Raw genomic sequence first — 23,856 nt, forward strand, 5'->3', positions numbered from 1 at the left:
TTCTCATTTTTACATCAACATTTTCAAAACCATTTTTTTAGGGACCACATCACATTTGAAGTGATTTTGAGAGTCCGAGGTGACAGAAAAAACGCAAAAGTGACCCCATTCTAAAAACTGCACCCCTCAAGGTACTCAAAACCACATTGAAGAAGTTTATTAACCATTTAGGTGCTTCACAGGAACTAAAGCAATATGGAATTAAAAAAGCAAAAAATAAAATTTTACCTAAAAATGTTGCTCTACCCCAAATGTAATCACTTTTAGAAGAAATAACACAACAAAATGGATCCCAAAACTTGTTACCCACTTTCTTATGAGCGTGGTGATACCCCACATGTGGTAAGAAAGTTTGGACAAATGGGAGGGCTCGGAACAGAAGGAGCAATATTTGAATTTTGGAAAGCAAATTTGGCTGAAATAGATTGCGGGCACCATGCTGCATTTACAGGTCCGCTAAGGTACCTAAACAGCAGAAATCCCTCACATGTGATGCCATTCTGGGAACTAGACCCCTCAAGGCTTCTATCTAGGGGTATAGTGAGCATTTTGGACCCACAGGTACTTCACAGATTTTGATAACGTTATGTTGTCATATTGAAAATTTTCCTTTTTTTCTTAAAAATGTTGCTTTAGCATTAATTTTCCCACTTTTTCAAGAGGTAATTCAAAAAAATTGGACCCCAACGTTTGTTACCCACTTTCGTAGGAGCGCGGTGGTACCCCACATGTGGTAAGAAACCTCTGTTTGGACAAATGAGAGGGCTTGGAACAGAAGGAGCAATATTTGAATTTTGAAAAGCAAATTTGGCTGAAAAAGATTGCGGGCACCATGTTGCATTTGTAGGGTCCCTAAGGTACCTGAACAGCAGAAACCCCTCACAACTGACCCCATTTTGGAAACTAGACCCCTCAAGGAATTTATTGAGATGTTTGGTGAGTACCCTGAACCCCCAGGTGTTTCACAGACTTTTATAACGTTGAGCCATGAAAATAAAAAAATAAAATTTTACCACAAAATTGTTACTTCAACCAGGTAGCTTTTTTTTCCACAAGGGTAACAGGAAAAACATCAGCATAAAATGTATTGTTCAATTTCTCCTGAGTTTGCCGATACCTTATATGTGGTGGAAATCAACTGTCTGGGTGCACGGCAGGGCTCGGAATGAAAGGAGTGCCATTTGACTGCAAAATTGGCAGGAATCATTAGCGAACGCCATGTTGCGTTTGGAGACCCCCTGAGGTGGCTTAACAGTGGAGCCCCCCCACAACTGACCCCATTCTGGAATCTATACCCCTCAAGGATTTTATCTAGGGGTATAGTGTGCATTTTGAACCCACAGGTTATTTTATAACAATAGGTTGTCATATTGAAAATGTTCTTCTTTTTCACAAAAGTGATGCTTTAGCACCAGATTTTCCACTTTTACAAGAGGTAACACCAAAACGTGGACCCATCAGTTTGTTACCCACTTTCTTACGAGTGCAGCGATACCCAACATGTAGTCAAAAACTTCTGTTTGGGCAAACTGCAGGACTTGGAAGGGAAGGTGCACTTTTCAAATTTTGGATTATTAGATTTGCAGAGCCTATGTGTTTTTAGAACAACTGAAAACCTACATAAATGGATTTTTTTGTACATTTTATCTTGGAGTGAAGGGCAAAATGTGGAGGAAAATACCGCCAACTATATGGCAGACTTGTGCTTGTTCTAGAGATGAAGGAACACCAGGAGGGCTAGAAGGACACGTTAATCTTTCAAAGACTGGTCGTACGACGTCTGTTTAGCAGCATCAATCCCTATATGAGGGACAATTGCGCCAGCCGACGTGGTACACCATAACAGGCTCCTACCTGCCAAGGTCGGAACCGCTATATGCACAAAACAACCAGTCCCCTACAGGGTTATAAAAGTATTGTCCAGTACAGGAGGTTCGGCAAGAGACATGCAGTAAAGCCCATGGTGTAAAATTACAGAATAGCTTCAGATCCTCCAATAAAATGATCATGCCCGTATCACCAAGACATAGTTGTAATAGCAGTCAGACTAAGATGACTGGTGCTAACACTTTGTGAGTGATCAAATCTTGGAATTATTTGTCAGATGATCAGATGCTCCAAGAACATTTGCGGGGTCCACATTCTGGAGTACGCAGACGTGGGCATATGACGAGAATTTGTCTGCATAACACTTCGGTATGTGAGTGATCAAGTCCTGGAATTATTTGTGAAATGGGGTAAAATGTGTTTTACTGATGAAAATAGTAAATTTTATTTGACAAGTAACACAGGGGCTCACTACACAGAAAATATAAACATTGTGAAAGAAAAACCCTACCACACAATTTGGGAATAGTGTATGATGCCTAATAATTGTGAGATGTGTGGTAGATCTCGAAGCAGGGGGTAACACAAAGTCCTGGCTGGGAAGGGCACATGGGACAGTAATATCTAGAGTCGCTTCTCCTACCCTGTTTGCTGCAGACCCGGCACCTTTTTTTAGGACGGTTTTGGATGGGAGAAGGAGGCACGAGACGCATAAAATGCCGTTCTGTTAGTCTCCGGGCATTCTCTGACTCGAAGGCTGCCTCTGGTGCCGCTGAGTCAAACATGAGGGACTCAATAATTTTTTCCTGGTATTGCAAAAATGTGAGGGCCCCTTGTGATTTTTTTATACAGTACAAAACTGTTGTAGGTAGCAATCTGTATCAGGTAGATTGCTACCTTTTTGTACCAGGCCCTCGTTTTCCGCTTTACCAGGTATGGTTGGAGCACCTGGTCAGACAGGTCCACGCCACCCATAAACCTATTGTATTGTGTCACACAGAAGGGTTTTTGTTTGTCCCTGGTGGCTCCCCTCTCTCTGACCGACACAGTTTTGTCCTTATGCAGGGTGGTGAGCATGTAGACGTCCTTGCGGTCATTCCACTTTACGGCAAGCAGTTTGTCATTTGCCAGTGCGAATGACGCCCCCTTCTCTAGATGTCTGGACACTAACTGTGCCAGCAAACCAACACGGTTTTTCCTTATTGTCCCACAGGCCCCTGTATTTGCAGCATGGAGGGATTGGTATAGGGGGATACTGGTGTAGTAATAGTCGGTGTACACATGGTAATCTTTACCAAGAAATGGGGACATTAGCTCCCACACAATTTTTCCTGGGACGCCAATTGTCTGGGGACAGTTGGGTGGGCTTATTTGGCGGTCCCTACCCACATAAATGATAAAGTTACACGTGTACCCGCTGGTGCTTTTGCACACTTTATATAATTTTATGCCATACTTGGCTCTTTTGGAGGAAATAAACTGACGGAATGAGAGACGGCCCTTGTAACTCATTAGGGACTCGTCAACTGAAACATTCTCCTCTGGGCTGTAGGAAGTTAGGAAGGACTTTTTCAGGAGGGATATTAGGGATTTCAATTTATTAAGGTGGTCATAATTGGGGTCAGTTCTTGGGGGGACTTGGGAATTATCACTAAAATGGAGGAATCTCAATAGGATCTCGTGTCGGGTTCGGGACATTATGGCTGCAAATACAGGGGTGGCGTGGACAGATTTGGTTGGCCATTAGGAGCGTATACTGTGTTTTTTCACTATTCCCATGTTGAGGGTAATGCCTAAAAATTTTTTGATTTCCGGGACACTTGTGGGGATCCAGGACCGGGAATGGACAAATGTTGGCTTTTGGGCAATATATTGGCGGGCGTATAAGTTGGTGTGGTGGGTGATGAGCTCAAGTACTTTGAAAAATTTGGAAAAAATCCAGTGGGGCAAAATTGGTGACATTTATTTTGATGCCAGGGTCTCCTATGAAAGGGGGAATTTGTGGGGTAAAGGATGGGTCGGGGTACCAGAGAGCATGGGGGACTGCAGAACTAGGTCCTGCTCCTGACGCTTCAGCAGTGGCGACTGGCGGGGTGTGGGACCCCGTGGAGGAAGCCGAATCGTCACCGCTATCCAAAAACTCTCTGTCTGAGGCCAATTCGGTCTCTGACCCAGAACTGCCGGAGGCAAGCAGTGAGTATGCTTGCTCTGCCGTAAACATTCTGCGGGCCATGGTTGTTTTTTTTTTTATCCCTGGCTAACAAAAAATAAACCTAAACCTAACACTAGTAATTTTTTTTATATATATATATATATATATAAACCCTAAATTTTATTAAAAACATTATAAAAAAAAATATTTAGGGGAATGACGCAGCGAGGGATGACTGAATGATGGAGGGGGGGATGATCACAGGGGGGTGATCAGAAAAATTGGGAATTGATTATGATGATTTTTGTGAATTTATAACTTTTTCTCTCTGATATGGCAGCACGTAGTCTCTCTCTCTTCTCTCCCAGATCAACTACAAGGGAGAGAGGAGAAAGGCAGACCTAAGTGCTACCATATTTATCAAATATTGGCAATTTGACTACTGTGATAGTCAATATCACAGTATTCAAATCTAAACAGCCAGTCAGATTTTTTTTTTTCGTTGCCGGGTGCAGGAGGCAGATTATGCCAAGCACACTGCGCATGCGCCCGCCATTTTCCCGGAGAAGAGAAGAAGGGGAGCCGCGGAGGGACGTGGGGGACCGGTGATTTTTTTTTTTATTGAGGTACAGGGGAGGGGATTGGGGGAACATGGGATCCCAGATCGGGTGGGAGAGAGACTGGGAACGGTGGTGAGAACTCCGGTTCTCCAGATCCCTCTCTCTGGTGCCCCGGAGGGGGCTCCGGGGAACTAGAGAGCTCCGGTGTACCGGAGGAGGGCTCAGGGGGAGGACATATCCCTCCAATCTGAAATGTTTGATCATTTCAGATCGGAGGGAAATGAATGCAGAGCCGGCGGCTGCGTCAGTTTTCAGCGCGCGACGGCGCCATCTTGCATGCTCCGTAGGGGGGCTCTGGAGATCCGGAGGGGGCTCCGGGGGACCAGAGAGCTCCGGTGTACCGGAGGAGTGCTCAGGGGGAGGACATTTCCCTCCGATCTGAAATGTTTGATCATTTCAGATCGGAGGGAAATGAATGCAGAGTCGGCGGCGGCGGCAGTTTTCAGCGAGCGTCGGCACCATCTTGGATTTTCCGGAGGGGGGGGTGGTGGATGGATTTCTCCAGTACCGGGGGACTTGGGGGCACTAAGGGCTCATATTTATTTCTCATCTGACATGTTTGATCACGTCAGATGAGAAACAAATCAATTTTACCAGCCATTTAATTTTTTTTTAATGTGATCGGAGGTATATGGTGTATACCGGCGATCGCATTATCGGGGTCCAGAAAAAACACCCCGATTCATAATCTGGGGGGTCTCAGCTACCCCCGGTAGCTGAAACCCCCGAGATTTTTGGTTGCTGGGGGGCGCTACAGGATTTTTTCGGCCCGACGCTTTAAAGCGGCGGAACAGAATAAGTACCCTGTTTTGCCGCCGCTTTAAGTCGTACGGCCGTCGTTATGAGGTTAAAGCACCACTCCAGCAATTTGTTTATTTTTCAGTGCTGGTGAGGTGCTGTGCTTTAAACCAAAGTTCCCTGACCCTGGTCCCATGGCACAATCTTGTGACTGTAACTTCTGACTATCCAGAAGGTATGTCACAAGATCTCAATACAACTCTATGAGAGCAACATTGAGGTCAGAGAGAGGCTCTCATAGACTAGTATTCATTTGTGACCTAAAGTTCAGAAGCAAGGGTGAAAACAGATGAAGATGCCAAAAGGAGTACAGGTCCTTTAAGATCGGGGGCAGGGGACTTAGATTTAACCCCTTAAGGACAAAGCCAGTTTTGTACTTAATGCCCAGACCATTTTTTGCAATTCTGAGCAGTGTCACTTCCATGAAGTTATAACTCTGGAACACTTCAGCAGATCCCGGTGATTCGGACATTGTTTTTTTCATGACATATTGTACTTCATGATAGTTATAAAGATAGGACGATATATTTTGCATTTATTTGTGGAAAAATTCGAAATTTGAAGAAAATTTTGCAATTTTCAAACTTTTAATTTTTATGCCCTTAAACCAGAGAGTCATATCACACAAAATAGTTAATTAATAACATTTACCACATCTCTACTTTACATCAGCACAATTTTTGAAACAACATTTTTTGGGGTTAGGAAGTTAGAAGGGGTCAAAGTTCATCAGCAATTTCCCATTCTTTTTAATTTTTTTTTTTAGGGACCACATCATATTTGAAGTGACTTTGGGGGCCTAGGTGACAGAAAATACCCAAAAGTGACACAATTCTAAAATAAGCACCCCTCAAGGTATTCAAAATCACATCCAAGAAGTTTATTAACCCTTCAGGTACTTCAAAGGAACTAAAGCAATGTGGAATGAAAAAAAAAACTAAAATATATTTTGCCTACAAATGTTGATCTAGCGCCAATTTATACACTTTTTGAAGAAATAACACAACAAAATGGAACCCAAGATTTATTCCCCAATGTCTTCTAAGCGCGCTGATACCCCACATGTGGTCAGAAACCTGTTTGCACAAATGGAAGGGCTTGGAATGGAAGGAGCAATTTTTGAATTTTGGAAAGCAAATTTGGCTTAAAAAGATTGTGGGTACCATGTTTAATTTGTACGGCCCCCAAGATACCTAAACAGAAGCCCCCACAACTGACCCCATTTTGGAATCTAGACCCCTGAAGGAATTTTTTTAGATATTTGGTGAGAACTCTGAACCCCCGGTGGTTTCACAGAATTTTATAATGTTGAGCCATGAAAATAAAAAAAAATTACCACAATATTATTACTTCAACCAGTTAGCTTTTTTTTCACAAGGGTATTAAGAAAAAATGCAGCATGAAATGTATTGTGCAACTTCTTCTGAGTTCGCCAATACCATATGTGCTGGAAATCAACTGTTTGGGTGTATGACAGGGCTCAGAAGGGATGGAGCGCCATTTGACTGTAAAATTGGCTGGAATCATTAACGAATACCATGTCGCGTTTGGAGAGCTCCTGATGTGCCTAAACAGTGGAACTCCCCCACAAGAGATGCCATTCTGGAAACTAGACCTTTCAAGGATTTGATCCAGGCGTATAGTGAGCATTTTGAACCAACAGGCACTTCACAGAATTTGATAACCTTAGGTCATCAAAATGAAAATTTTCATTTTTTTCACAAAAATGTTGCTTTAGCACCAAATGTCTCACTTTTTCAAGAGAAAACACCAAAAAGTGGACCGCACAGTTTGTTATCCAATTTTGTATGAGCGCAGGGATACCTCACATGTGGCCTAAAACCTCTGTTTGGACAAAAAGGAGGGCTTGGAATGGAAGGAGCACCATTTGAATTTTGGAAAAGCTGAAATAAAGTGCAGACACCATATCGCATTTGCAGGGCCCCTAGGGTACCTATACATCAGAAACCCCCCACAAGTGACCTCAATTTGACAAGTAGACCCCTCAAGGATTTTATTCAGCGGTATAGTGAGCATTTTGAACCCCTATAGGCATCACAAAAATGGTGTACTAACAGCAAATTTCTCACTTTTAGGCTATGCGCCCACGATCCGGTGATACAGTCTATGGAGATGTGAGTGTTGTCCGCGGGAGAATGCAGCTGCCTGTGACCACGATCCACGTTCAGGCCGCTGCTGACTTTAGCTCTATTCTCTAAGCAGAGAACACTCGTCTCCCCAGCATAAATTGACATGGTGCAGCACCAGATGTCAGTTTATGCTGTGGAGAAAAGAAGCACAGTGAGCAAGAGATTTCTAAAAATCCCTCCACTGTGCTTGTACTGTACAACGCAGCGTTATGGACGCTGCGAAAACACAGCGTCCAAATCCCTGCAAACCCTAATCGCGAGCACACAGCCTGAAAAGCTAGGAAGCATGGATGGATGGATCGATAGATAGACAGTCAAACACATACAGTGTGTCCACCCATATCCTGTCCACCGCCATTAACTTGAGAACAGCGTCAACTATAGGCATAGAAATGGTGTCTAGGTATAGCAAAGTAGCCATGCGCTACGCAATGAAACCACCTATAGCGCCACCTGGTGGAAAACAACGGAGTTAGCATTTTTATCTCGAAAACGGAACGAGATAGAGAAAAAAAAGTGAATTACAAAGTTGTAGGGCATCATCAATTCAATACGAATCGACACCTTGCATACAGAAATGCTATGATATGAAACCCATGACCCCCCCCAAAACATTCAATGCTGGTCACGGATATGGCGCTCATTTAACTTTGAAGTGGCCACCGTCAGCTGCAATGTACATCTGGACTCTGGACAGCATACTGTATCTTGTTACACGTTGTGCAATATGGTAGGTAACACGTTTGCACAAGCATCTGTGATACGTCGTCGTAGGTCCTGCAATGTTGGTGGAGGGGTCGCATACACCTGCTGTTTGATGTGACCTCACAGAAAGAAATCCAATGGGGTCAGGTCAGGTGAGCGTGGAGGCCACTCCACGCAGCCACCATACCCAATGACTTGTAGGAAGGTCTCCATGAGGTATCGCTTCACGTCCGCAGCCTTGTGAGTTTTACACGTTCTAATCATAGCATTTCTGTATGCAAGGTGGCGATCCGTATTGAATTGACGATGCTCTAGAACTTTGTAATTCACTTTTTTTCTCTATCTCATTCCATTTTCGAAATAAAAATGCTAACGCCATTGTTTTCCACCAGGGGGCGCTATAGGTGGTTTAATTGCGTAGCGCTTGGCTACTTTACTATACCTAGACCTAGACACCACTATTCATATAACTGCCGCCGTTCTCAAATTAATGGCGGTAGACAGGATATGGGTGGACACACTGTATATAATGTCCCACCCCTTGCTGGCATCCTATAGTGACTTTCGTGTGGCACTAAAGGGTGTTTAGCCTTGTATTTAGCCAAAAAATAAATAATAAAAAAAAATAAATAAAAAAAACGATGTGGGGTCCCCCCTCTTTTTTGATAGCCAGCTAGGGTAAAGCAGACGGCTGTAGCCTGCAAACCACAGCTGGCAGTTTTACCTTGGCTGGTTATCCAATTTGGAGGGCACCTCAGGCTCTTTTTTATAATTATTTATGAATAAATAAGTTAAAAAAAAAAGTGTCCTTTCTTCCCAAATTGGTTCACCAGCCAAGGTAAAGCGGACAGCTGTGGTCTGGTATTCTCAGGGTGGGAAGGTCCATAGTTATTGGCCTTTCCCAGCCTAAAAATAGAAGGCCGCAGCCGCCCCAGAGGTGGCGCATATATTAGGTGCGCCAATCCTGGCGCTTCGCCCTGGCTCATCCCGCTGCTCTGCTGCGTAATGTTATCTAAATCCTTGTTTTTATACATAGATGTTAGCTAAAGCCGCCAAGAGGGGGGATTGGGAGCATTTACTCCTGGATAGAGATTCATTTTAGATTCTTGCTTTAAATGCACGTTTTCCTGAAGGGTGAAACTATTGTGGAGACGTGTTGTATATTCATTGAATAACTGTGGGTTGCCCCTAACGGCCACATTTATGTGATTGTATTTGGGTACATCATAAATTTTCTGTACATTGTTCATATACATGTGATTTTTTTACATTAGTTATTTAATAATTACAGTTTGTGGCTATATTTAGGTAACATCTATATATAAAATAGGATTTGCATCATGCATTTTGTGCATCGTTCACACATATGGGATTTTGTTTTGCTTATTTTAAGTTTTAAATGAACATGTTACTGGGGAATATTTCCTATTGAGTATAGCAGGAGGATATATGCACATTATAAATTCAGAGAGGGGGTGACAGACTGAAACAAAATTATTTTATGATAAAATAAAAACGTGTGGTATACAGGCAGGAGAAATGTTTGTGGTTGCATATTATGTGATCTGCCTCATTCTCAGGAAAATAAATATGTAGTTAATCTGTTGAATTTGTTATTCTGATCATTACACAGCTTTTTAGGTATACAAATAGTGCAAAATAGGAGGTGAACAATTCCAGTACCAGCAAATAAAATATCATTTTTTATATTGAAGCATAAATAAAAAGTCCATTACAAAAATTGTTAGGGCGGGTACAGAGCAAAGAAACATCAACACATTTCAAGCGAAAAAAGGCTCTTAATCATGACAAAAATACATTACTCTTGACACACTATATATAAACCCCTGTAAAGAGCCCTCTTCACAAGTGGAGGGTGAGGCGGAACACCTGACCACAATCAAAGAGTAAAATTGCAAAACCTGAGCTAGTGCATATGCTCATCCATAGCAATACAGAAGTAAATATACAAACCATGAATACACAGCTTAGGCTGCTTTCACACTACGTTTTTTTTAACATGCGTCCTGAACGTTTAACGCAAAAACGGATCCAGTGCAAATGCGTTTTCATTTCAATGCATTTGCAATGGACTTGCGTCAACATGCGTTCACCTGCGTTTGCGTGTGTTATAGTGAGGATCCCAATGTATGTAAAGCGCTATGGAATTAATAGCGCTATAAAAATGAATAAATTATTATTATTATTATTATTATTATATCCAGTGAGTTGCAGTTTTTTAACATTTTTCAAAAACGCTACTTTTAGCGTTTTTGAGCTGCGTCCAAATACTGCAAATTGCTGGATCTTGACTATACTGCATGCAAACGCATGTGAACGCTGGCATGCTGATAGACAGGATCCTGCTGCTCTACTGAGCATGCCCAGAAACCAGCCTCGGGTGATCAGTCCCTCTCTCCCCCTCCCTCTCTCTCTCCCCCTCCCTCTCTGTCTCTCTCCCCATCCCTCTCTGCCTCTCTCTCCCTCTCCTCTCTCTCCCCCGCCTGAGAGCTGCGGACACTTGTAACCAAGGTAAATATCAGGTAACCAATCAAAGCGCTTCTCTTAGTTACCCGATGTTTACGTTGGTTACATGTGCAGGGAGCAGGCAGCCCGGCTCCTAGCAGCTGTGGATGCTCATAACCAAGGTAAATATCGGGTAACCAAGCAAGTTACCCGATGTTTACCTTGGTTACGAGCCTCCGCAGCTGTCAGAAGCCGGCTCACAGTCTATCACGTTTAGTTCCACTGACTCCCGATCACATGACTCCAATGCCCGCCAATAAACTTAAAGTGACAGGATCCTGCAAAATAACACATGCGTTTCCATGCATTTTTTTGCTGTAAAAGCATGATCCGCTTTTACAGCAAAAAAAACGTTCATGACGCATGTTAAAAAAACATAGTGTGAAAGCAGCCTAACACAGTATGAGTGTTACATTATTCCCGCATATATCATGTACTTGTAAGAAAACTACATCAAACATATAGGATGAGTGCCAATCTGAATATAGTCCAATACTCAATCTAGGCAACAGATGGAGAAAGATTTTCCATTCGACTGTGGCAAATGATAAATTTATGATCCACAACCAAATAAACAGTTGAATGGAAGACATTAAAAGTTCCATAAGAACCTCATCAAAGCTTTAGAAAAAGTCTGTGAGATAAAATGCTAAGAAAAAAATAAAAAACTACAACAAAAACACGCAATGGGGGAAACCGCATTCAGTCGTTTTAGGTAGTAACCAATTCACACTGGCTAAATACAGATAGCTCATACTGAGTCTAGTATAGAGAATAGTACACACTAGCCATAGCAAGCAAATAACATTTAAAGGAGTTGACCGACAAACGCCAAAAAATATTTTAAGCTAATCTGTACTGTATGGTCATATAAAAACACCCCTACATTTTATTTTTTTTTGTTTGCTAACTTTTGTTCCTCTTGATTTTTCACTTTATTCTCTGCAGGTCTTTGTTTACATTCAGGACAAACAAACATGACATGTTTGACTGCCAAACTTCACAATCACAGGGGGAACCGCCCGGCTCACTGTCCAGCACCGCCCCTCCTGCACACACACTCCCTGGCAGTATTCTGCCCCAGCACCTGACAGATAAATGAGTAATATGTAATGAAAATTATATATAGCCCCTAATGTGAGTCTATAGGATACACACACACACACACACACACACACACACACAAACACAAACACACACACACACACTCACATACCTAGAGTTATATAATATATAATCCCCCCTTAAGCACACTCTTTTCCCTCCCCCTGCGCTGTCTCCTCTGCCCCAGCACTCTCGTATCTCACCCATGAATTCTCTTCTCTGCCCCCCCGCACTGTCAGCCGTGCATACTCTTCTCTGCCCCCCCTCGCTCTGTCAGCTGTGCACTTTGTTCTCTGCCCCCATTCTCCCCGACTCTGTCACCCGTGCACTTTGTTCCCTGGCCCCCCTCCCCCGCTCTCTCAGCCATGCACTTTGTTCTCTGCCCCCCTACCCCCCCCCCCGCACTGTCACCCATGAACTCTCTTCCGCTGTCAGCTGTGCACTCTCACTCTCTTCTCTGCCCCCCCTGCACTGTCACCCGTACACTTTCTTCTCTGCCCCTCTGCCCCCCCACACTGTCACCCATGAACTCTCTTCTCTGCCTCCCCCCCACCCGCACTCTCAGCCATGCATTCTTTTCTCTGCCCCCCCCTGCTCTGTCAGCCTTGAACTGTGTTCTCTGCCCCCACCTCCCCCCCCCGCTCTCACCCATGCTGTCTCTTCTCCTCCATGCTGTGATGATTGCAGAGTCCTTACAGCCGAGCGATGCAGAGCTCAGTGCTGTTGTTCGCTGGTGTCAGGTGACGTCCCTGCTCTCTGCCCCTGACTGTATTCAGAAGCGAGGAGCACGGGATGCTGCATTCATCACAGAGACAGCGCACGGGGGAGGGGGTCACAGTTGCCCAGACATCATACAACATAATGAGCTGAGGACACTGTCGGGCAAACAGCGCTCACAGTGTCCTAGACAGAGGGCAACCCTGCTTGTTCAGCACATACAGGACACAGATAGAAGCGCACAGGGAGGGGGGCTCATTGCACTTTATCTGCCCAGCAGGACGGCAACATGCAGTGGCTGATTTGCATGTCAACAATGTCCAGCCCCTGTTGACATGAAATGACTGGAAGTAGCAAAATCACAGTAGGAGCAGTCACATGACCACTCTGAGCCGGGGAGAGGGGCTGACAGCAGGGCAGGTAAGTGGTCACTATCTGCTTACCTTCCCCAATGTAGCCTCTGTGATACCAATGTGATATGACTGAAGTTTGAATGACTATTAGATAGGGATCATGATCAAAAGATAGGAGTGATCCCAGATATTATTTGATCCATCAATAATTCAGTATCAAAGAAGATGTCCTTTGGAGGGCCAAAATGATTACCAAGGAATATATGTCACACATGTCTTGAAGCAGTTGAAGATAAAGGAAGTAACATTTACAGTTCCACTTACAGGAAACTTGTGGTTAGCTTAAAGACAGTTTTAAGGATGAAATTTACGGCTCATTGCAATATTTCACTAAACTGTGGTCAGCCAGTTGTCAACTGACAGGATGTGCAGGAGATGTGCAGGAAGCTGCCGTTACCTACAACATTTTGTGGTCAAGTTACATGAACATGACTCAGCTGTCATATGCTGGTGACCATGTAAACCCAACCTACAATATTTTCCTATAAAATATACACCGAACTCGCTTAATGGTAGGGAAATACCTTCCAGGACATTGAAGTGTACGTACGCACTGTTCCTGTGATGCCATGCCAAGATGCCATGTTGATTCCTTATCATTAACTCGAGTTCCCTCCGATGTGAAAGGATTGCTACAACATAACGGTAATGTTGATGCATATTTCTGTTATTGTATAAGTTTCTATGACTATAGTTCTTATGCCTATGTACCATTGACTATATATATATTCATGTGCTATTAAAATAAATAGTATCTTGCTATAAAGAATATTAGTATTCGTGCCTGATTAGGATATCAGTGAGCGCTTCGTAAGTACGGGCTTTCAGCCCCCTTCTTAGTAGAATTTAGCAAGACATAAATTGGCGTAGTCGGCAGGATTACTTCTATTAGAAGTAATTTAACAAATTTTTGTAATTTGGAAATTAAAAACATATATTTGGCAAATTTCCAGATATTTTTCAATCTTTTTGCATAGTGTCAAAATGTTCAGACAACGTAAGGATAATGTTAAGGAGGTTGTTGTGGAGATCCCCACCTGGATTGAGGCTCCCTACAATCTTATAGCACATGAATTGGTCAATTGTGGATTGGCAGAACAATGGCAGAATAAGCTTAAGGGTTGTGTACCTACTGATGTTGTGAATGTACTCAGTGGTGCCCCTGTGAAAGCAGGTGATGTAGTGTCTTTAGCACGGCACAAACAATGGCAGGATAAGCTTAAGGGTAGTGAAGCTACTGATGTTGTGAATGTATTCGGTAGTGTCCCTGTGAAAACAGGTGATGTAGTGTCTTTAGCACGGCGCAAACAATGGCAGGATAAGCTTAAGGGTAGTGAAGCTACTGATGTTGTGAATGTATTCGGTAGTATCCCTGTGAAAGCAGGTGATGTAGTGTCTTTAGCACGGCACATCTGGATTTTGGCAAGTGCATATAGTGTAATGCATGAGCGTATTCTAAAGATGCAGAAGAAAAGTTCCCAGATGGAACAAAAGATGATAGAATTAGGAGGCCTGAAAACAGTTCTGGAAAGTAATACCAGACTGTTGAAGGATAAATTGGAACATTATCAGAATGTGGCAGAAAAAGCTGCCATAAAAATTGCTCAAAATAAGTACAAGAAAAGAGGAAAGGTAAATAAAACCAAAGTACATAAAAGTATCGTCTCAGCTTCTATAAACTGGGATCCCGATACTTGGGATGGGGATGTGTGGGATTCATCTTCATCATCTGATGAGGAGGATTACCATAAAGGGAAGATTCAGGCTAATCCCGTAAGGAGGCGCCTAGAGAGGACAGAAAATGAGATCATCCGGGAACATGTCCGGGATGGTCAGGGGAATCTGCAATATGACGAAGATGGTAATGCCATCACAAATGCGAGAACGATCCCTCATGTAAAAAATCGAGTAACCATTGAAGATTACTCTCAGGGAGAAGTTGATAGCATTTTAACACAGTTTAGACAAAAACCAGGAGAAGGAGAAATTCCCTGGTTGGTCAGGGTGCACGATCTCGGAGGAGGTGGAGTGCACTTTGACGCTGGAGACGTGGCAAAATTTGTCACCATGTCTCGTGACCCAGTAATTCAGAGATCAATAAAAAATTATTTTGTTGATCATAATGAGCATGGTACTCAAAACTTAATCATGCTCTTAGCCCATGCTTTTCTGGACAAATACCCATCAGAAGCAGACTTTCCTATCAATGATAAACCTTGGTATACCTTAAAAGATGGTATGGAAAGGCTGAAGGAAGAAGCAATGAGGAATGCTCTTCCTCTTTTGGGAATGGATGATGATTATCTCCAGTACCCATTGACAGCCAGCATAAGAAATAGGCTGGTTAAACATGCTCCTCCAGCATACAACTCAGTTATTTTAACCTTAACTGTAGCGCTGACTGGAGAATCAATCGGTGTAGTTCTAGGGAGGATGAGGGAGTTACAGGATATGGGACAGTGGGATAAATCGTCCCCTGGAGGCCATCTTGGTAACAGTAAGCCAAACAATCCTGATTGTAAAGAGAAATCAGTAGGGAAGGCCCCACGAGTGTCTCGCAAAGACATGTTCCAGGCTTTGCTTAAAGCCGGGATCAATAAGGAAAGGATTGATGGAAAGGAGACAGGAGAATTATGGAAGTTGTACAAACAGAAAGTTCTATCCACAAAGAAAGTGACCACTACAAATGTGGAAGGGGGTTCAAAAACCCCCAAGGTAGAGAAATCAGAGGGAAAAGGGGAAAAAACCCCAAAGAATGTGTCTTGGGAAGATTTTCAGTCAGTTTATCCATGGGAAGAACTGGCTGCAGCCGTGGCCACAAAGGTCACGGAAGGAAGGGCTAATGCACAGACTGAAGTCTGTGTAAATGAAAGTTCAGAAGGAAGTGATTTACCATAGGTAGCCAGCCAAGCCCCCCTATTGATAAAAAGGGACAAACGTCCCTACGTCAATCTTAGCATACATTGGAAAGGGGGAAATGTTCAAAGAGTCCCAGCTTTGATTGACACGGGGGCGGAGGCTACTTTAATTCATGGAAACCCAGAAAAAATAAAAGGACCTCGAGTAAAAATTGCTGGACTAGGTGGTCAATTGATCACCGGGGTTCAGACACAGGTAGCTTTGAAAATAGGTAATTTTCCTATCAAGCAGTATACAGTGCTGGTAGTACCTATACCAGAATATATTTTGGGAATTGATATCCTAAAATGGATGACTCTTAATCTAACCGAAGGAAAATTCTCCTTTGGGGTTATGTCTTGTCATAAGGAAATGCAGATCTCACATTATATCAATGATATAATGATACAAGGACAAGATGAGCAAAGTGTGAAAGATCAATTGACAAAACTGATTGCTCATATGTGGAGAAAAGGATGGGAAATCAATGATGCCAAGGTTCAAGGACCGTCTCAGGTGGTAACATGTCTAGGGATTCAGTGGAACAAGGGGCACAGAGAGATCTTGCCCAATGCCAGACAGAAAATTATTAATTTTCTGGTCCCTAAATCCAAACAGAAGACTCAGTCTTATATTGGATTGTTTGATTTTTGGAGACAACATATCCCTCATTTGGGACAAATGTTGGCTCATTTGTACAACGTAACGAGGAAACAATATGAGTTCCAATGGGGAGAGGAACAGCAAAATGTGTTTGAGATGGTCAGGGAAGTGTGGCAAGAGATTGAAGGGATTATTCAATCTACCAAGACCACTGTATTTCATGTCGATGCTCATGTCCCTACTAACTCACTTGAACGTTTGTTTAATTCAGAAGCAGATAAAGCAGCAGCCATCAGACAAATCAGTCCAGCAGTTGACAAGGCAAGGTACAGCTGTTTGGGCACACCAGAAAGAGCGACGCCTTATTCAGCAGGTTTAGACCTCAGTACATTGGAAACTGTCGTGGTACCCCCAGGTAAGGTAAAACCAATTTCAGCAGGATTGGGTTGCCAGATACCAAAGGATCATTATGGTCAAATAGACACTCGTTCTAGTTTAGTGTTAAAAGGAGCCATAGTGGTGGGAGGGGTAATAGAGGCAGATTATCAGGGAGAAATCAAGGTACTGATGCTGAATTTGGGAAATGAACCTTTGATATTGATGAAACACCAGAAGGTGGCTCAGATGTTAATAATTCCAATAAACTTGTCTGAAATAAGAGAAGGAACTGCCCCGGCAGAATTAACAATACGGGGTACTAAAGGTTTTGGATCCTCTAATATTACAAATGTAGGAGCAAAAATATGGATTCAAAACCTCCAAGGACCGCCCTCAGAGACAGAGGTAATAGCGGTCGGAAAAGATCGTACTCTCCTGATAATGAGACCAGGAGTGGAGAAGTGGGAATATGTCCCACAAGAAAAATGTTATTTACGAGAATAATAGTGTATCTTTATTTGCAGATGGTGTTGTAAATAAGCGGAATCCATGGTATCGGCTACTGGGAAGAGCTCGATAGTGATGAGATGGAGAAATTCCTGTGTTTGATGTTTGCCTCTTTGGTCGTTGGATGGACAAGTCTACATCAGGAGGAACCTGTGGCGAATGAATTTCTGATGCACCATCACATTTTCAACACACAGATTGCTGGATCTCAACACACAGATTGCTGGATCTGTACACATTCTTCGGTTACAGCCACCAGTATCCCTTATCTGGATGTCCCGGTATCGATGGAGGAAATCTTAAAGTAGAAAAGTTGTTCTGATCATCTTGCTGATAAAGACACTCGAAGTGTTCGTCTATAGAATACTACAGTACCCATTTCCGTAGTGGGATGGATCAATCTTCCATGGTGGCAAGGCAATTTGAATGCAACAGTCACCAATTTTCAATATCTGGCTTTTAAGGGAGGAATTTGGGTACTAAGAAATAAGACTGGACTGACTAACCTGGGATTCATCTCTATGGACTGTAGATGCTTTTAAACCCAGCTTAGTGGAAAGGACAATTCATGATATGTTATGGCCTTATGCCAATATGTTCATAAATGGGTCTAGTGAAACTTGTAGTAACATATCGGGAAATGTAATGTGTAATGATTCCTTTGAATATCGAGCAAATGCCAAAACATATGATGTTCAAGGGAGCTTTTCAGATAATATTGCTTTTAGTTTTAATATACTGTACAAAAGTAGTGAAACTGATTATATTTGTGATTCAACGTTTATCTAAACAAAGCAAGACAATTTGTGGCAAGCGATATTTCTTGGTCATGGTATGGTATATTCCGAGTGATCTTCTTCTAGTGGAATACTGATGATGGAAAATAATCCCTGGGATCAAGGACCGATTGTGATACCAATGTGATATGACTGAAGTTTGAATGACTATTAGATAGGGATCATGATCAAAAGATAGGAGTGATCCCAGATATTATTTGATCCATCAATAATTCAGTATCAAAGAAGATGTCCTTTGGAGGGCCAAAATGATTACCAAGGAATATATGTCACACATGTCTTGAAGCAGTTGAAGATAAAGGAAGTAACATTTACAGTTCCACTTACAGGAAACTTGTGGTTAGCTTAAAGACAGTTTTAAGGATGAAATTTACGGCTCATTGCAATATTTCACTAAACTGTGGTCAGCCAGTTGTCAACTGACAGGATGTGCAGGAGATGTGCAGGAAGCTGCCGTTACCTACAACATTTTGTGGTCAAGTTACATGAACATGACTCAGCTGTCATATGCTGGTGACCATGTAAACCCAACCTACAATATTTTCCTATAAAATATACACCGAACTCGCTTAATGGTAGGGAAATACCTTCCAGGACATTGAAGTGTACGTACGCACTGTTCCTGTGATGCCATGCCAAGATGCCATGTTGATTCCTTATCATTAACTCGAGTTCCCTCCGATGTGAAAGGATTGCTACAACATAACGGTAATGTTGATGCATATTTCTGTTATTGTATAAGTTTCTATGACTATAGTTCTTATGCCTATGTACCATTGACTATATATATATTCATGTGCTATTAAAATAAATAGTATCTTGCTATAAAGAATATTAGTATTCGTGCCTGATTAGGATATCAGTGAGCGCTTCGTAAGTACGGGCTTTCAGCCCCCTTCTTAGTAGAATTTAGCAAGACAGCCTCATAGTGAGATTACAAAAAAAATAAAAGGTAAAATAAGCTGGATAACCCCTTTAATAGCAAAAGCCTGTCAGATAACCTACACTCACTCTATACTCAATAATTGTAAATAACACATGCTCTAACAATTAGGCCATATTGAGGAATATGGAAAAGCCATATACAGTCTTATTGGGTAGTAACCACACCACTCCAAATAGAGAAAGATGACTCATACTTGGGCTACAATAGGCAGTAATTAACCACTGATTATGACCAGTCATAAGTTATAAAGGCCGCATCCGGCTATGTTGTTTGGTTAATGTCACATCTATGTACTATAAGTAAAAACTGAAAGACTCAGATTAAACCAGTTAGACAATAATTAGCTATCGACTATAGCAAGCTAGAAGGTTTTGGTTTTTTTCTTTCCCTTCCCTTTTCCTACTTTCCTTACAAAAAAACAAAACAAAAAAAAACAAACAACATATTCAATCGTTTTAGGTAGTGACCAATTCACACTGGATAAATACAGATAGCTCATACTAAGTCTAGTATAGACAATATTAAACGCTACTATAGCGATCAGTTAGACCAGAGGTCTCAAACACGCGGCCCCTCAGGCTGCTTTTTGCGGCCCCCAGGCCCATGCCCCCGTTGACTATCACGGCCGATGCAGGGGCTGCAGCCACTGTCAGCGCTTTATGTCAGATGAATGTTTTGTTGGAGCTGCACGCTCAGAGTCAAGCGCTCTGTGCACAACTATTCCTTCAATGGAAACTGCCTGACCTCAGCTGCTTACCTCAGATTGGCGGACGGCTGCATTGGAAATGTTGTGCACATACAGCTTGACTCTTTGCATGCAGCGCCTGCAAAACAATCATCTGACATAAAGCGCTGACAGTGGCTCCAGCCCCTGCACTGGCCGTAATAGCCAACGGGGGCACGGCCTGCAGACAGCAAGAAGCAGAAATGAGGCAGCCGAAAAAATGCGGGACTGGTGAGAAGAATGGTGGGTTTTTTTTGTTTATGTGAAGAACAGTATCAGTATGGGACAAAACTACAGAGTACCACGAAAGGCCATATTACTACATCTGCATGGGCAGATTAGTAAAAGGGGACATTCATGTGACACAATGCCACAGGATGGGCACATTACTATAGGATGGGGACATTACTATAGGATGGGGACTAGGATGTGCACATTACTATAGGATGGGGAGATTACTATAGGATGGGGACAAGGATGGGCACATTACTATAAGATGGGGACATTACTATAGGATGGGGACATGAATGGGCACATTACTATAAGATGGGGACAAAGATGAGCACATTACTATAGGATGGGGACATTACTACAAGGGGAAAGGATGGGGAACATTACTATAGGATGGGGACAAGGCTGGGGACATTACTATAGGATGGGGACATTACTATAAGATGAGGACAAGGATGGGCACATTACTATAGGATGGGGACTAGGATTGGCACATTACTATAGGAAGGGGACTAAAATGGGGAACATTACTACAAGGGAACAAGGATGGAAACATTACAACAAGATGGGGAACATTACTAAAATATGTTGGCCACAATTACTATATGGTGCTAATTGTAACACTATTAGTTATAAGAAAGGGATAAAATGTAAAAAAAATAATAAATAAATTCAAAATAAGGCATGACATTTTTTTTACCAGCATATTTTTATTTTTGTATTTTTTATATTTAAACAAAGAATGTGCACATTTGTTATAATAAACAAGTGAAAAATGTTCAAAAGTAGTGATCCAAAAGGTGTGAAAAAATATATATGGTACCAATAAAAATGTCATTTTATCCTGCAAAGAATGTAGCCCCCCCCAAATATTTTTTTTTTCTGTGCAGCCCATACACCCGGCCCCTGAGAACAGAATTTAACCATGATGACAAATTTTCAGTTAGGTAATTGATCCCTGTCACAATGGGTCTCATAGGTGGAGGAAAGAGACCCTTGCGGGTTTTGGGAAAGGCATTGATAATAGGACATACCGGGGTTCAAACAATAAGAAAATCAATGTCCTTGGATGAAAAAAAGCCTTGATTGAAACAGTGCATGACCAGACTAGTCATTTTATCAGAGATGCTTGCAGTGGGATCACCCACAAGTCTTCTGTAGGTGGTACCATCTAAAAGCATCTCCATAATAGATTTGTGGTATTCTATTCTATTCTTCAGCCACTAGCATGTCTCACTCCCAGTCACATCAAAGATAGTAAAGAGTTTCTTTCCACTATGGAACATATCATTTGGTTACCGAACTATAGCTGGGTTACAGCTGATCTAGCATCTTTATATTCCACCATCCCTTATTCTTTGGCCACTGATGCCTTAGCACATCATTTGTACAGATCTTGCAAGTTTCCGCCTGAGTTTATTGAATATACGTTACAGATTACCTCATCTCTTCTTACCAACAACTTTTTTAGATTGATGGAAATTTTTTTGTATAAATTCTTGGCTGCCCAATGGGAGCTAAGTATCTCTTTTTGGTGATATCTTTACAGTAATGCAACTGTGGTAACAGGACTGTATAGAAAACCAATTAGTGGAAACTCTGTACTATATGCTAATAGCTGCCATCCGTTTCATGTTGCCAAAAATCTACCGGTAGGTAAGTTCATCCAAGCCCATCGAGCCTGTTCCAATTACTCTACATATCTTACTGAATGTGGCAACATCAGACGCAGACTTGCCCTTAGACGCTACTCTATAAGTAATCTTAATCGTGGCCAGTCGATCGCCAATTCTAAAACACGATCAGCACTGTTACATTCAAACTCTAGCAAACAATGTAAGAATACTATCCATTATGACAGTGTTACCTTTGTTACGGCTTTCAGTACAGACTATACAGACATTGTGTCTATTTTGAAAAGAAATGTTCCTATCCTTTACCAGGACACTAAGCTAGCCAGAATATTACAATGCAAGCACCATAGGCAATATTCTATCTCCCAGCCTTTTTTGACTCAGAATTCATCTCATAAACACTTTTCCAATCTATGTGGTAACTATTTATGTGGTTAACATAAATGTGATTTATGCAAGTATATGAAGTGTACTGATAGTTTTCCAGACCATAACAACACACATACATATCATGTGAAACAGTTTATCAATTGTAACACTACTCATCTTGTTTATCTGACAAAATGTAACAAATGTAATCTGTTATGTTGGATGTAAAACACACATTAAGGAACATATTAGAGACGCCATGCCTAATGCTACATGTAATAGAACATCTATGTCTGGACTCTCACGACATTTTTTTGAATGGCACCAGGGCAGAGGTGATGGGGATTGAGAAACTCAACCATCCCTGACGTGGTGGTGACCGGGGAGCTCTCCTTCTCAAAAAGGAGGCATTCTGGATCCTGAAATTGGGTACCAGGTTTCCATCTGGCTTAAATTACCAAACTGATTTGTTATTTCTGTATTAAATATTTCCTCACATGATTAATAAGTCATAATAATATCTTCTCATTATTTTAGTTTTTTCCTCTTTTTTTCATATAGACGAACACATACTATGCCCTCACCAGTAAGGTCAGCATTGGCCGTAAATTCACATTAGTTATAGTGTGTCCACCCATATCCTGTCCACCGCCATTAACTTGAGAACGGCGGCAGCTATAGCCAAAGAAGTGGTGTCTAGGTATAGTAAAGTAGCCATGCACTACGCAATGAAACCACCTACAGCGCCACCTGGTGTAAAACAACGGCGTTAGCATTTTTATCTCAAAAACAGAACGAGATAGAGAAAAAAAGTGAATTACAAAGTTGTAGGGCATCATCAATTCAATACGAATCGACACCTTGCATACAGAAATGCTATGTATGTACCTTGCATACAGAAACCTGCTGTTTGATGTGACCTCACAGAAAGAAGTCCAATGGGGTCAGGTCAGGTGAGCGTGGAGGCCACTCCACGCAGCCACAATACCCAATGACTTGTAGGAAGGTCTCCATGAGGTATCGCTTCACGTCCGCAGCCTTGGGAGTTTTACACGTTCTAATCATAGCATTTCTGTATGCAAGGTGTCGATTCGTATTGAATTGATGATGCCGCACAACCTTGTAATTCACTTTTTTTCTCTATCTTGTTACGCTTTTGAAAACAAAATGCTAACGCCGTTGTTTTCCACCAGGTGGCGCTATAGGTGGTTTCATTGCGTAATGCATGGCTACTTTACTATACCTAGACAACACTTCTATGCCTATAGCTGCCGCCGTTCTCAAGTTCATGGTGGTGGACAGGGTATGGGTGGACACACTGTATAATCTTTCAGTTTTTTGTGTGGTTTCCACGAGTGACGTTCACAGAGGTTTACCCGTCAATTTCTATAGGTCTCTGATATGTACACGTACTAGTTGATCAAATATTGTTGGACAGTATCCATTGTGGCTCTCCCTTCTCCCACCTCTTTTTTTTTTTTTTTTTAAAACTACTAGCTTTGTTATAGTTGATGGATAATTATTGTCTAACTTATCGCTATAGTAGCGTTTAATATTGTCTATACTAGACTAGAGGCCACGTCACACTAAGCAACATCGCTAGCAACATCGCTAGCAACATCGCTGCGAACGAACAACTTTTGTGACGTAGCAGCGATGTTGCTAGCGATGTTGCTGTGTGTGACATTCAGGAACAACCTGACCCCTGCTGTGAGGTCGCTGGTTGTTGCTGAATGTCCTGGGCTATTTTTTAGTTG

The 23,856-nt window shown here is 42.1% G+C and overlaps 1 protein-coding gene across 3 annotated transcripts in view; it reads right to left on the reverse strand.

The window, feature by feature from the left end:
* Positions 1–23,856, reverse strand: part of FIRRM (FIGNL1 interacting regulator of recombination and mitosis) — a 229,243-nt gene that overhangs the window by 91,239 nt on the left and 114,148 nt on the right. The gene's annotated exons all lie outside the window — the stretch shown is intronic.

This window comes from Anomaloglossus baeobatrachus, chromosome 2 (assembly GCF_048569485.1).
Source record: "Anomaloglossus baeobatrachus isolate aAnoBae1 chromosome 2, aAnoBae1.hap1, whole genome shotgun sequence".
Lineage (NCBI taxonomy): Eukaryota > Metazoa > Chordata > Amphibia > Anura > Aromobatidae > Anomaloglossus > Anomaloglossus baeobatrachus.